Raw genomic sequence first — 12215 nt, forward strand, 5'->3', positions numbered from 1 at the left:
TGGCCAAACGAACATCCCACCTCGTCCACAAATACACCCCTTCCATCACAGCGTGATCTGTCTATATCATCAGCTCGTTGTTTAACGTTGCTTTGATGAGCTTTTGCTTTTCTTTTTTTTTATAAGAATTCAATATGCTGCATTTCAAGGGATGATAGATGGACTGCTGGAAGTATCTCTAAATTAAAAATAATTATTTATAAAATAAATCCACGCGGTATTCGAGAAAGACATCCACCGGCCGCGTTTTCATCAAGGTGGTGCTAATGACACCGAAGGGTACGGGAATAAAAAGGTGAAAGAAAGGGGAACGATTAAAGATCGTAGGCAAGCGAGCATGCAGTTGAAATCGTGTGCCGGTCAAGATACATCGAATGCCGCTTTTACGGTCCGTGTCCGTGTCGAGGGATACTAAAACTAATGTATTCATGAGATAATTATTTCTTGCATTCATTACGGGGCTGTAAAGTTTTTATTAGCCCGTGGTTGGCCTCGCGGAACACGAGGCACCCTTATACAAAGTAGAATCCACACGAACTGCCCGTTTCTTTCTCTCCTCTACGTTTACGACACACATTTAAAGACAGTACGCGGATCACGTGGATGCATCGATAACCGAAACTTCCACCGACACGATATCATCGCTGCTAAAAGCATTCTTTAATAATATTTAATGTTTTATGCTGAATAAACAGGAAACGGCTGATTACGTTATCAATGAAATTTTAATTTTCCTTTTTAGTTTCCCATATTCGATATGCATTTCAGGCGCTAATTAGGAATCTCCGAACCCTTTTCTTTTCAATCGATCACAATTTTGGAGAAAATATTTAACGTACAATAGAATCGAAGAATTTTGTTCAATTCATTTGAAACGAATTTTCGTTTGAAGTCGTGCCATCGTGCGCGTATAAAAATTGCAGCGAGAGAAGAGAAAAGTGGAAAAAGAGGGCGGGGAGCTGTCCCGGAAGGACAAGGACGCGAGCGGAATATCAAGAAGTAAGCCAACGTGCAGGACAAAAGGGTGTTATTCCTTCCGGTACCGCCATCAAACAGGCAAAGATACATCAGCTCGCGTCGTATAAAAATGTGTTTATGTGTTGCGCACCATGAATAAAAAAATAGGAGCACCGGAGATCCTTTCGACAACTGATACCAGGAAGATCCTTGAAGTAAACTGTTCTCGTTTCTTTAGTTTCGAAGATGAATATAACAAATTTGAAAAAATTGATATATAAATGAATGGGTATTTTCCTGGAGGATAAAACGAACAGATATTTCGAGAAAATTGTTAGAGACTGGAGACACATAGATAAGAGAAAAAAAAAGAAAGGGGAGCACGATGTGAACGCGAAGAAGAATAGGATTGACGGGGCGAAAATCGTGAAGACCGGAACCGGAAACGAACCTCATCGTTATACACCGTCGTGACGTCACTAGCGAACGAATTTGTTGGATTTTCTTAGAAATTCCTTTCTATTGCAAACTCCTATTTACGGATAGAGAAATATAAGTTGGTGAAAGTGGCAAAATATTTTTTTTAATAATATTAGTAATTAAAGACTCCTTTCCCTAATATTTAAAAAATCATTCTTTCTTCCTACATCCTTTCAACAAAGCGCTCTCAATTCGTCGTCGATTTGAAGGATAAAAAAAGCATGCTCTACTATGAAGACGAATAAAACGCAAAGTGTTGGAAAGCAAAGAAAAGAAAAGAAGAACGATCGATGCATAGGGCAGAGACGTCAGGATTTGGGATTTTCGCACGTGTTTCCATCCCCGTCCACGCGATTCCCGTAATCCCGGGTGACCGTACTCCCCTTCGGAGGGCCGCACTCGAGATTTCTTTCTCCGTGTAAAAGGAAACGGAATTGAAATCGGCTTTTCGAAATTGCGCGCCTCCATCCCGGCTGCTGCAGCTCCCCGGAGAGAGAAATGCAAACACGGCTTTGCTGAGCGGGCAATTCGATCGAGAAACGAAAAAAAAAAGGACGATCAGGTGGATTTACGAGAGGGAATGTATCGTTGCCAGTAGGATCTCCACCCTCGGACACGAATCGAGACTGGCGAAATTCCCTTTGGACTCGAACGAACATTTTTTAACCCGTATATCAAGAAAGCAACGCGATGCAAGGGTTCAAGTTGTTAAATGAAAAAGAAAACTGTAACTCGTTGTTTGTCCTGTGATATGGTTAAAATATTTTATTATAATATTAATGTTTAAATAACTAGATCCTGTATTATTGCCTGTTTGAACCGCAATTGATTTTTTTTTTTTTGCTTAACTTTATACATATTAGAAGCGCAAGAAATAAGAACAAAAGTTAAAACTGTAATTGTTATCATCTTTCTAATAATTAGGAAACGCTAACGATACTTTCAAAAGCCCGCTACGGACCTTTAATAGTGGCGACACCTTACAGATCTTTGGTGAACTAGAACATCGCAGAATCTGTATTGCCTTTAGATAACTATTATTTATTTAAAAATGTATTACGAATTATAAAAAATTCCTTAAACAGAAATCTTCGAACTTACCCTTTTTGATTTTGTTGATGTTAATCCATGAACATCATTGGTATTTATTGGAGACAGCATATGATACTTGTTAAAAAAATTCACAATGAATCAATGTTTTTTGTTTCTTTTTTTTCTTCTAAATAAAAGTTCACTAAGGCTTGAATAATAAAAAGTTAATGTTGTAATAAATACACTAAAGTACATAAAACAACACACTTCAAATATATTATTGTTGAAAAAGAGAAATAGGATACCGCACTGTATGCTTAATCTTAAAATACTGATTTAAATCAAAAAAATAAATATCTCTAAGTATTCAAAGAAAATGAACATGAAATAAGAGAAATATCATATATTAGAACTTTAAACTGGTTTTGGATTAAACTTGTTTAGCTTGATTAAAAATATAAATATAAATCAATGTTTAATATAAATAATTTTCAAATTTTTTTATACAATAAAACAACACACTATCATACTATCATTCTAACAACACACTGTGAAGTGGATCCAACGATAGCTTCAGCTAAACTAAACCATCCTTCTTCACTTGCTACGTAGAACACCAGGATATACCCAATATGTCCCTGACCAATCAGGAAAAAGACCAGTCAAACCCTTGAAGCAGCTTCTCCGTCACAACTGTTGGAGAGGGACAAACCTTTCACAACACAGACTCTGATGGCTTTGAGACGGAGCATGCTCCATTGGAATATTCTAAATCCCACACTAAAAGGGGTGTGCCCTGCCAACCAGCTAGTGAAAAAGGAAGGGAGCGTAGTATCTTTCATCTGTTACGTTGGAAAGGGTCTGAGAGTTTTATAAAACAGCCTGTAACGTTAGAAAGATGAGGCATGCTCCGTAATAATGCTCTAAACCCCATACCCAAAGGGGTGTGTCCTGAAAACTCTAGTTGCATGTAAGAAAAATAATTGACCATATTGTATCTGCATTCCACATTAAATCTATACCCTACATTTTATAAAATTTATATAGTTCTACTTAGAATATGTTAGGATAAATTGTTCACATTCAAAAAATTGAAATTACATATAAAGAAGGCATCAATGAAAACAAAAAACCATAAAAATATTGGTCAATACTTCATCAGCTGCAATACCCTTTTTTAACAGCTACCCCTTTTTAGGAATAAAAGGGGTGACTGGTACCCCTTTCAAAGGGGTTAAAATACATGGGGTGATTTAATGTAGCAGAAAAAATTTTTTATACTATGTAGGGTTGGGGTTACATCTGACATACGAAATAAAATTTACAAATGTTTCATACACAACGAAAAAGATGCAGTTTTATAAACAATTTATGTGTGCATAAATTGTACACACATTTCTTTTAATGCAGGAAGAAAAAAATAAAATTAATAACAGCTATAGTAACTTATTTTGTCTAAGGCAAAACTGAAGAATAAGATTCAATTAATAAAACGTAACAAAATAAATTAAAAACAAAAATACAAGATAACCTCAAACGTCAAAGTTTTTGGAAGAAATTAACCAAACTTTCAACTTTCTGTTATATGTAATTATCATAAACATGAAGGTAGTAATAAAACAAATTACGTAATACATCGTTATAACAAATCTTTAAAAAATAAGTTGTTAATGCATGCTTACAACTTTTTCTATAACAGCTAGGACTACAGATAAAAACGCGATGTCCAATCTTTATATAATTTTCAGTCTAAATTGAAAAGATACAATTTAGACTCTTTTTAATTCTATTTCTTACAAATCAGTTGAAATCAGCACAAGACTGAAAAATTAATTGAATAAATGTTTAATAAACTTGAATTCTCACTTATATTTTAAAAAGACCGCCATAAATTAAATGTAATTCGAGCCCAGCGCCATCTATACAAAAGCAGCGGAAACTACTCAACGGCATAAAAAACAAACTCAGTCGATATGTTGTAGAGTAGTTTCCACCATTTTTTTATAGATGGAGCAGGGGTCGAATTTAAAAATATTTAATTTACGGCGGTCTTTTTAAAATACAAGTTTAATGCCCAATATTACCAATACAAGATAAAATACCCACGCGAAAATTAATGAAATAAACAATTTAAATAGATATAACAATATTTTGATTAATAAACAATTGTAAAATTAAAAATAATAATTTAATAATTTTTAATAGAATAATTAAAGAAAATTTTGCAATATACCCACGCGGAAATGTAAAAAAATAAACAATTTAAATAGATATAACAATAATTTGATTAATAAACAATTGTAAAATATAAAATAATAATTAAACAAATATTAACAAATATCAGATAGAAATAGTTAAATCTGCGGAACCGGTGAAGCGGAACGTCATGCTTGATTGCGCGCGCCGCGCGCCGGTTCGCGCGCGACCTGTAGAGAGGTCAAATCTAATCAGTCTTATCGCGACCGCCGAAGGATACGGATGGAGCTGCCAAACATACCGGTACGGGTTGACACTATGGATATTCGTGCATGGATTTATCAGTGTGTTACCACAAGTGTTTCTATGTGTGCCTATGGTGTTTCCTATAGTGTTTCCCTTGTATTTTGGAATATTTATACGGATATATTAGTGCGTCTTATGGTGTGGTCACCCATGTGTTCTGACATTTTTATACAAGTGCATTAGTGTGCTGTGTGGTGTGGTACCCCATGTACCTGCATGTGCTTTATTGTGTTTTATGGTGTGGTTTCCTTTGTGCTTTGGCATATATTTACGGATTTATTAGTGGGTTTTATGGAGTGGTACCCTATGTGTTTTGGCATATTTATACGGATTTATTAGTGGGTTTTATGGAGTAGTACCCTTTGTGTTTTGACATATTTATACGGATTTATTAGTAGGTTTTATGGATTGGTGCCCTATGTGTTTTACTATAATTTTGCAAATATTTTATAGTGTTCTATGGTTTTGATCTTCGAGTGTTTTGGGATGTATTTGCATGTGTTTTACCGTGTTTTAAGGTGTAGTTATTCCCATATAGTTTTGCATGCATATTTTTGAATTATCCTATGTATTAGCACATTAACTACAACAAATTGAGAGAAAACATATATCGTTCAAGAATCGTAATTTTTATGCTTTCAGATGAGTGATTTGGCCAGTGGGGATACCGTTTCTTTGACGAGCCAACAGGCGAGCTATGGATCAATCTAACAATAAGATGCGTGGCGATTGCAGTGGTGCAAGTCAACGATCGGTGAGTCGCATGCTTTAAAGTTCCTCCGGTTCCCATCATGTCGTAGGACGAATGGTCCGTAGCGACACGGGAATTGGTTGTAATTTTTATTTTTTGAGCGAGCATAGTGACCCACGAATATCACTGTATCATTTTATACAATGATAATCGTGCAAATTGCTTTTTTGTGTATTTTATGCCTTAGCTCAGGATAGGGTTTTCTTGTACATATTTACATATGTAGATTTCGAGTTTAAAAATGTAGAGAAGTCGGATGACCCTCCGACTTCACAATACACTTTCTTTTTCATATGTACAAGAATTTATTTCGCGATGAGCGGATTTCGATATCAAAGTAATAAGCATGAATACTATTTATTATTATAACTACTTACTTTGATAACGAAATCGCTCTTGAAATAGAAACGTTCTTCCGATTTTATTCGTTAAATTGGCATAAGTTTAGTATATGGGTTGGCCCCCCCAAAGGGGGTGGTCACGTTTACGATTCTCGGTCCTAAATACTCATCATTCGCACTTCATACTCACGAACTCTATCACATAATCATTTATCCACCTGCATACCGTTGTGTAGTGAAATATTACCCCGTTAGGATTTTCAAGTTAAAGTAGTGTTGCGAAAAATTTTCAAGTTTAAGTAGTGTTGCGAAAAATTTTCAACGCGAGAGTAAATATTACCACGTTAGAATTTTCAAGTTCAAGTAGTGTTGCGAAATATTTCCGGCGCGAGAGTAAATATGACTATACACTGACTAGTATTCGGTGGGAATCCTTTTGGTTTTTATTTGATAAAATTAGTTACAAGGATTCCGCGGCATAAGACCGTGAACACCACCTCATGGGAGATAAAACCATGCATTACTAGGCCTTTTCAGGCACAGCCATAGAGTACGGAACATTTAAGTATGTTGCATCCCATACGCTAAGCTGTCTTAAAGTCCTTTTGCCTATACTATGAGCGTCCACCACTCGAACACGTTGGATGCAACGTGTTCGATGGGTGGGTAGCGCTCTTAGCGAAGGGGTGCACCCTGCCTGGGCCTAGAGCCTTAAACAGGCGGGGTGGGTGGTATGTAGCGTCGGGCGTAAGTCCAGGGGGCCTAAGAACCTCCGTTGCCAGCTGATATTAGCAGTGGACGAATGTTGAGTCATATTTGCTCAATTTTGCTTTTCAGTATTTGCTCTTGAAGCATAATTTAAAGCTCTCCTTTAGTCATGTTGCTAGATCAGGATTTTCTATTTTAATTAGTGTTGCGAAAAATTTCCAGCGCGAGAGTAACTATGACAGTGCACTTACTAGTATTCGGTGGGAATCCTTTTGGTTTTTAAGCTCAATGTTTTATTTAATTAATTAAATTAGTTACAAGGATTCCGCGGCATAAGACCGTGAACACCATCTCTGGGAGATATACCCATGCATTACTAGGCCTTTCAAGGTGCAGTTTAGGATGTGGCGCCCATCCATAGGTTCCATTTAATAAACTGCAGTCCTTTTGTCTATACTATGGGCGTCCGTCAATCTGACACGTTGGATGCAACGTGTTGGACGGGCGGGTAGCGCTCTTAGCGAAGGGGTGCACCCTGTTCTAGGCGGGGTGGGTGGTATGTAGCGTCGGGCGTAAGTCCAGGGGGCCCGAAAACCTCCGTTGCCAGCTGATATTAGAAGTGCGCCATTTTTGTGTCATAGTTGCTCTATTTTGCTTTTCAGTATTTGCTCTTCAAGCATTGTAGAAAGCCCTTCTTTCGTACTTGAAATTCATTCTGTCACGTTCACGGTTCTCGACCCTAAACACTCATCATTCACACTCATCATTCATCAGTATAGTGAAATATTACCCCGTTAGATGTTAATGTACCAATCATGTTTCTAGATCAGGATTTTCAGGTTTAATTAGTGTTGCGAAAAATTTCGAACGCGAGAGTAAATACGACTATGCACTGACTAGTATTCGGTGGGAATCCTTTTGGTTTTTAAACTCAATCCAATGTATTATTTATTTAATCAAATTAGTTACAAGGATTCCGCGGCATAAGACCGTGAAACACCATCTCATGGGAGATAAACCCATGCATTACTAGGCCTTTGCAGGCGCAGCTTTAGAATACGGAACATATGAAAATATGTTACCATATTCTAAACTGTAGTCCTTTTGTCTATACTATGGGCGTCCGTCAATCTGACACCGTTGGATGCAACGTGTTGGACGGGCGGGTAGCGCTCTTAGCGAAGGGGTGCATCCTGTCCTGGCGTTACGACGTCCAGGCGGGGTGGGTGGTATGTAGCGTCGGGCGCAAGTCCAGGGGGCCTAAGAACCTCCGTTGCCAGCTGATATTAGCAGTGCACCATGTTTGCGTCGCAGTTGCTCAATTTTGCTTTTCAGTATTTGCTCTTCAAGCATTGTATAAAGTTCCCCTTTCGAACTTGAAAGTCATTCTGTCACGTTCACGGTTCTCGACCCTAAACACTGATCATTCGCACTTCAGCCTCACGAACTCTATCACATAATCGTTTATCCACCCGCATACCCTTGTGTAGTGAAATATTACCCCGTTAGGATTTTCAAGTTAAAGTAGTGTTGCGAAAAATTTTCAACGCGAGAGTAAATATTACCCCGTTAGGATTTTCTAGTTTAAGTAGTGTTGCGAAAAATTTTCAACGCAAGAGTAAATATTACCCCGTTAGAATTTTCAAGTTTAAGTAGTGTTGCGAAAAATTTCCGGCGCGAAAGTAAATATGACTATACACTGACTAGTATTCGGTGGGAATCCTTTTGATTTTTATTTGATAAAATTAGTTACAAGGATTCCGCGGCATAAGACCGTGAACACCACCTCATGGGAGATAAAACCATGCATTACTAGGCCTTTTCAGGCACAGCCATAGAGTACGGAACATTTAAGTATGTTGCATCCCATACGCTAAGCTGTCTTAAAGTCCTTTTGCCTATACTATGAGCGTCCATCACTCGAACACGTTGGATGCAACGTGTTCGATGGATGGGTAGCGCTCTTAGCGAAGGGGTGCACCCTGCCTGGGCCTAGAGCCTTAAACAGGCGGGGTGGGTGGTATGTAGCGTCGGGCGTAAGTCCAGGGGGCCTAAGAACCTCCGTTGCCAGCTGATATTAGCAGTGGACGAATGTTTGAGTCATATTTGCTCAATTTTGCTTTTCAGTATTTGCTCTTGAAGCATAATTTAAAGCTCCCCTTTAGTCATGATGCTAGGTCAGGATTTTGTATTTTAATTAGTGTTGCGAAAAATTTCCAGCGCGAGAGTAACTATGACAGTGCACTTACTAGTATTCGGTGGGAATCCTTTTGGTTTTTAAACTCAATGTCTTATTTAATTAATTAAATTAGTTACAAGGATTCCGCGGCATAAGACCGTGAACACCATCTCATGGGAGATAAAACCATGCATTACTAGGCCTTTCAAGGCGCAGTTTAGGATGTGGCGCACATCCATATGTTCCATTTAATAAACTGCAGTCCTTTTGCCTATACTATGGGCGTCCGTCAATCTGACACGTTGGATGCAACGTGTTGGACGGACGGGTAGCGCTCTTAGCGAAGGGGTGCATCCTTTCCTAGGCGGGGTGGGTGGTATGTAGCGTCGGGCGTAAGTCCAGGGGGCCCGAAAACCTCCGTTGCCAGCCGATATTAGAAGTGCACCATTTTTGCGTCATAGTTGCTCTATTTTGCTTTTCAGTATTTGCTCTTCAAGCATTGTAGAAAGCTCTTCGTTCGTACTTCAAATTCATTCTGTCACGTTCACGGTTCTCGACCCTAAACACTCATCATTCAAACTCATCATTCATCAGTATAGTGAAATATTAGCCCGTTAGAGGTTTATGTACTAGTCATGTTTTTAGATCAGGATTTTCTATTTTGATTAGTGTTGCGAAAAATTTCCAACGCGGGAGTAAATATGACAATGCACTGACTAGTATTTGGTGGGAATCCTTTTGGTTTTTAAACTCAATCCAATATTTTATTTATTGAATCAAATTAGTTACAAGGATTCCGCGGCATAAGACCGTGAAACACCATCTCATGGGAGATAAACCCATGCATTACTAGGCCTTTGCAGGCGCAGTTTTAGAATACGGAACATATGCAAATATGTTACCATATTCTAAACTGCAGTCCTTTTGCCTATACTATGGGCGTCCGTCAATCTGACACGTTGGATGCAACGTGTTGGACGGGCGGGTAGCGCTCTTAGCGAAGGGGTGCATCCTGTCCTGGCGTTACGACGTCCAGGCGGGGTGGGTGGTATGTAGCGTCGGGCACAAGTCCAGGGGGCCTAAGAACCTCCGTTGCCAACTGATATTAGCAGTGCACCATGTTTTATGTCATAGTTGCTCAATTTTGCTTTTCTGTATTTGCTCTTCAAGCTTTATATTTGCAAAGTCGAGTCACTTTCACTAAAAATAAACCCCCCTGGGGGGCCAGCCCATATACTAAATCGGAGCCGCGAAATTTCGCCGATATTCTTACTATTAATAAAGTGAGAATAATATCTTTAGTTTTTGCTAATCATACGTTTTAGCTTAGGCATTTCAGCACACATGAAGAAAACTGGTAGGTGAAAATACCTTTGGCCTTGTTCATTTTTATGCCCAAAGCTCATTCGGGTACTTAGATGTACTCGCGTGGGTGGAGGGCGGTGGACAAGGTTTAGTTTTAAGTGTAATACATTTTGGCGACTGACAAAAGTAGTGAACCAATAGTGAACCACGATAGAAGTTCCGCATGTGTGTGTGTGGTTAGGATGTGGGATTTGTATCGTTTATTAACAATCTTAACTTACTATAACATTACAAAATACTTATCAAGAATAAATTGAAAAACTTTTACATTAGATAATTCAATAGAATACGAAAATGAAATGTATTACTTTAGCATAATGTTCACTATTATTTGTCAGTCGATTTCAGCAAAAAGGTATGATTTTATTAGAGTGTGAAAGTTGAATTGAACTCGGGTGTCGGAGGCGTCCCGGGACGTTCTCTCTAGGTGTAGGCATTTTTGCACCCGGGTGGTTGTATGAGAACCGTGGAGTGAATTTTTGTGAGAATGATTTTTGCCCTTTTTTAAATATAGCGATAGGCAGGCAGGTAGTTTACTTCTGGTGTGATTGAGTTTAGTTTATAAGTAGGCAGGGCCAGAGCAAGCTTTCATGTTTCTCTTCGTATTCTCTTCTAATACGTGAGAAGCTTGTATCTGGGGTTGGGAAACCAAAAATCAAGAGAAAAGATGAAAATGCAATTTAATTAATTTATCAATTAATTAATTTAGCATTCTCTCTTGATTTTTTCAAGGCCAAGCCTTATTAGTTTGTAAGTCGTAGTCGTGGTACTAGACCCGATTACAAAAATGAAGTATTAAAGTGAAAGTGCAGTGAAGTGAAGTGAAATTAAAAAGTGTATGTGCTTGGACATTTGCAAAAATTGTGCAGGTATGCGAGTAGCGATTCAAGGGATCGTTGCTCGTTTACATGTTACGTTTTTACAAATGTCTGAGCAAACGTAAAATTTTCGCGAGTGATTTTTGTGAGGCTATTGCCGAAGAAAGAAGAGGCTATATGCTGAAGAGCCCCGGCAAAATTTGCCCAGAAGAGGGGAACTACTAATGGCTCTCCATCTTCGGATGGACAGTCATTCTGTCACTATGCTCGCTAATTTGTTTTTTCATTTTTTGTGTTTTTCCTTGAACGGTATGAATAATACCGTCCAGGACGTATTGAACTCGACATTTTACGAGTTCAATACCCAGCTCGTTGAATGGTCAACTCGCGATTTTATTTCCCCTATTTCTTTTTCGTTTATTGCTTTATTGAAATAAATTATTCTTTTCTTATTGATTTGCACATCAATTATATTTCATGTTCTTATTTTAATTATGTTCTGTTTATTTAAAACATACTCTGAGATTGTAATGGTAATTATATTTTCTGTTGTCGACATTTTTCATTTCAATTGTAATCAAAATTATGATGTTAATTATATTTTCTATTTCAGCATTTTATTGTTGAATTATTTTGTTAATTGTTACAGAAATGATGATGTTAATTATATTTTCTATTTCAGCATTTTATTGTTGAATTGTTATTTTCTCAGTTGTTTCTGATATTAGGATGTTAATTATATTTTCTATTTCAGCATTTTATTGTTGAATTGTTATTTTCTCAGTTGTTTCTGATATTATGATGTTAATTATATTTTCTATTTCAGCATTTTATTGTTGAATTATTTTGTTAATTGTTACAGAAATGATGATGTTAATTATATTTTCTATTTCAGCATTTTATTGTTGAATTGTTATTTTCTCAATTGTTTCTGATATTAGGATGTTAATAATTTTCCTATTTCAAGATTGTATTGTTTAAATTTTTATTTTAGTTTGTCTGTTTTGAATGGTTTCACGTTATTGTATCTAATCCTAATAATTATGTTTTCCGTTACAGCATTTTATTGTTAAATTATTATT

Source organism: Osmia lignaria, chromosome 6 (assembly GCF_051020975.1).
Source record: "Osmia lignaria lignaria isolate PbOS001 chromosome 6, iyOsmLign1, whole genome shotgun sequence".
In the NCBI taxonomy this organism is placed as follows: Eukaryota; Metazoa; Arthropoda; class Insecta; order Hymenoptera; family Megachilidae; genus Osmia; species Osmia lignaria.